The sequence below is a fragment of the Macrotis lagotis genome, chromosome 3 (assembly GCF_037893015.1).
Source record: "Macrotis lagotis isolate mMagLag1 chromosome 3, bilby.v1.9.chrom.fasta, whole genome shotgun sequence".
NCBI classification, from domain to species: Eukaryota; Metazoa; Chordata; class Mammalia; order Peramelemorphia; family Peramelidae; genus Macrotis; species Macrotis lagotis.
This window is the reverse complement of record NC_133660.1, coordinates 298,369,237-298,373,552: the sequence shown is the minus strand read 5'-3', so window position 1 is coordinate 298,373,552 and position 4,316 is coordinate 298,369,237. Positions and strand designations below refer to the sequence as shown.

General features: G+C 33.2%; 1 pseudogene; it reads right to left on the bottom strand.

The window, feature by feature from the left end:
* Positions 1 to 949: 949 nt before the first annotated feature.
* Positions 950 to 3,155, bottom strand: LOC141516890 (cullin-2 pseudogene; annotated as a pseudogene).
* Between the last annotated feature and the right edge of the window lie 1,161 nt (positions 3,156 to 4,316).

Here is a 4,316-nt window from a genome sequence, read left to right as displayed (position 1 = left end):
ACATTTTTCAATGTTTAGATCTGATTTTATTTGTATAAAAAGTTTTTTGCAATTGTTTTTTCATATAATTTCTGGATTTGTTTTGATAGGTAGACTTCCAAGTAATTTATGTTATCTACAGTTACTTTAAATGTAATTTCTCATTTTATTCTTGTTGTACTTTGTTGAGATTATATAAAAATATTGATAAATTAGGTAATTTTATTTTATAACCTCTACTTTTCTCAAGTACTTTTAGTTGATTTTCTAGGTTTCTCTAATTATACCATCATAACATCTGCAAAAAGGATGTTTTCTCTTTGTTTCCTCATTGCCAGTTCTAATCCTTCAATTTCATTTTCTTCTCATAATGCTTAAGGTAACATTTCTAGTAAAATATTGAATACTAATAGTGATCAATGGTATACTTGTTTCATTCCTGATCATATTAGAAATACTTCTAGCTTAACTCGATAGCATGTAATTCTTGTTGATATTTTTAGAAAGATGCTCTTTATCATTTTAATGATAACTCTTTTTTATTTGACAAACAGAAATATCATATTTTCATTTTAATGTAGATGTAATTATTAGATTATATGTCATATTACAATATTTAGGTTTTTCTTTATATCCTTTAAGATACATTTAACAAAAAAACACATCATCTGCAAATGTGAAGGAGGAAAAAAAAGCATGGTACCCAAACAAACTTGTACATTTCAGCAATACTTCACTCATTCATTTAGTAAAGTGTTAAGAAATGTCATAATGATGTGAGCTTGAAGTAACTATAGGCATTTTCATCGACGCTCCTGACATGGCATTGGTGATGTTGTAAACAGCAGAAAAACCGAGGCTGTCAAGTGGGCAACTATGGAGGCACAAGCCTGCTTCTTCCCACTGGAACACACCAAAGAGTGACGGCAAGGATCTTCTGGAGAGCACACCTGTAGGGCAGCTGGCATCATCATGCCACACAGCTATATTCATCTACTGATGCTTGGCTTCTTTCAATGTAGTGTTTGTCTATCAGAACTTCAATGCACTTCTTGATCATGCTAATGCTTGCATTAAATCGAGATCTTGACTGACTAATAACCTCCTGAATAAGAGCATTATGCCGAGCTTTCATGATGCAGACTATAGCAACCTGGAGGTATATTTTTCTATCTTCTTCTAAAACACTTCTGGTCTGTTCCATCTCCTATGGTATGTCTTTTTTCCATTGATGTGGTAATTTTTAAATTGTGTTCTTTTGCTGTGAAGTCCATTTTTATTGAAAAATGGAATCTGCATCTATGTCTTCCTTTTCTGAATCATGGTTAATAATTTTCATATCAGGTAATGATTTCATAGTTTTGGATGATTCATTTTCATTCAGCTGTGTGATGTCATGAAGTTCTTTGAAACTACCAGTTTTGTTATTGTTAAAAGCAAGTAGTACTGTCATTTAGTATGTTTTCACCATGGCCACATAGGATTTGGACAAATAATTCATTTTAACTTCACCTGTACAAAGATAAAGCAAACCACATAAGTTTTCTTCCACTGAAATGTTGACTGTAAAATAATTGAAACAACTGCACACTTTTTTCCAGTTCCTGAGGAATGGCTAATCTAGAGGAAGGAGATTGAGTAAGAACCCATGCACCAGCCCATAGTACATATATATGAAAACTAATTCCCCAATCGATTAATGTCCAGATTTTTAATAAAATTGTTGCTTTTGTTGTTGGGATCAGTACTGACATTCATGTCTGTATACATTCAATGAAGTTTACTTGTTAACACACATCCACAGGCTTGATTTAATTTATTGATCATGGCTTCTTCAGTATCCATACATGTAGATAGGTCATGAATTACATGTTTGGCCAACATTCTGGCATAAAACTTTTGAAAAACAACCTTATCATCAAAATATTTGAAAACAGTAATGAAACTGGTGAGCTTGCTTCCACTTCATTTTCAGTCATTCCTTCTGTCAATTTTTTAGCAAGCTCTCACACTACTTAGCAGTTCAGGCACTTTGCAAATAGCTTTGGGTTCTTTGTAGTTTACTGCTGATGACAGAAACTTATCCAGGGCACTCATGAAGTATTGCTCACCATTCAAAACAGTGTTGATAAGTTGGGTAAATTTATCATGAATTTCCAAAACTGATTCCACAAATTCAGTAGGCACATTTTCCTGGGAAAGTTTAGCATTTGCTCTAAGATCCTCATCATGAATATGGTTCTGCAGTCCTTTAATCATATGAAGTAAACCACTTGACACTGCAAAGTATAAATTTGTTCCATGTCACTTCTTTTCTCCTGTCGGAGAATGATGGCAAACTATTTACGGTTCCTACATTCAGAATGTCATTCGTTGCTTACATTAATGAATCATTCTACTATATTGACTTTGTTGTAAATATTTTCTACATCACATTTCTTCATCTTTTAATCTACCTAGGACCTTTTCCATATACTGTGAATAGTTTGATTTTTTGTAACAAATTTTGAAGATTCTTGTTTATAATACTCTGCTGTTTCAGTCAGAAAAGACAACTCAAAAATTTCCTGATAAAACTTTAAGGATAATTTTTTTCTTACACTGTTCAACATGAACAAAGGAGTTAAAAACCCCAAAGAATACTTTTTATTTGGGTCTTCACCACAGCAATCATTTTTTTTTTTATTTCTTGTAGGAACATTTGTATAAGGTTCATCAATTTTCAAACATCAATTTTCTCCACATATCCAATGCTAGGTTTCCTATTACAAAAAGTGGTTTATTCATATGTACACCACCATAACCCTTTTGAAGGTCAGCTTCTGTCAATTTATTCTTACTAAATTGAGTGTTAAGATACCTGTGTAACAGTCCATATAGTCTGCACCTTTGCTATATTTTACCCAGTACCTCTGATACATAACCAATACTTGTTCTTCAGACTCCAGAACTCTTTTGTACAAATGCCTTACAGGATTTTGCAAAAACATTTTAGTCTCTGTGGAAAGTCTTTCACTAAGAGGTTCAGACTAGACCACACATATAGCATAGATGTCTGAAAAGGGATTGTTCCATGTTGCTCTTTCAATATAATCCAACATGATAACAGTTTTAATTGTCCTTGAGAGTTTGTTATATGCTTCATCAAAATCCACTACTCTTAGTTTCAGGGACATTGTGGAAGTTGAATGGGTGAGGGCTGGGGAACATAGAAGGCAGGGCCTTGCTTGGAGGGTCAGGTTCTGTCTCTAATTTGCAGTCCAGGGTGGGGAGGAGATCTTCCAGGGCAGAGGGGTGGAGAGAGGGGAGGGGAGATGTGGCACAAGGGGAGAGGGCAGGCGGGCAAGAATCTGTTGGGGGCCAGGCACCCCCCATGCATAGGTTCTCTCTAGTCTTTTTAATAGGAATAGATGCTATATTTTGTCAAAAACTTTTTCAGGATAAACTGAGATAATCATATGATTTCTGTTATGTCTTTATTAATCAGGTCAATTTTTCCCTAGTATTGAACCATTCCTGCATAATGTAAATCCTATGCAATCATAATTTATAATACTAGTGATAGTTTCCTATAATATCTTTACTAATATTTCATTTATAATTTTTGCTTCCATAAGAAACAAAAATCTCCAGGGTCAGATGGATTTGCAAGTGAATTCTTCCAAATATTTGATGAACAATTAATTCAAATTCTATATAAACTATTTTCAAAAAAAATAGATAGACAAAGGAGTTTTGTCAAATTCCTTTTATGACATCAGTGTGGAATTAACATCAACATTTTTATTGCAAAATATAAAATAAAGTATCACCAAGATATTACAGCAGGTTATCACTAAAATAAAGCACTATTATCAGGTGGGATTAGATAAAAATACCTCCCACATTGGACAGTGTTTTATAGTCTTTTATACAATATCTCTACGTGTATTTGTTTTCTCACAAAGTTAGATTGTTACTTCCTCAAAAGTAGATTTTTCAGCTTTTGTCTTTGCCTACACAGTGTCTAGAAGATTGCTTGCTGCCTGCCAAGTAGTAGACATTGAATAAATAAGCCATGGTTGTCTGATAAATGGATTGGATAAGGAAACTGTGTAGTCTAAGGAAAATGGTTACATAATCCCAAGATCTGAACTTTAATATTCAAGTTTCCCCTGACATTATTTGCATTTATTTTGCCAGATGTGTTCACAAATTTTGAATTTAAGTTGGTATAAAGGTATTTATTAACTACCTATTGTTTGTTAGACACTACAAACTGTGAGAAATTGCATGATTATTTTTTATAATTCTGAAATCAAGGATTTCGTAGCTTAGTAGGGGGGTAGATATATAAA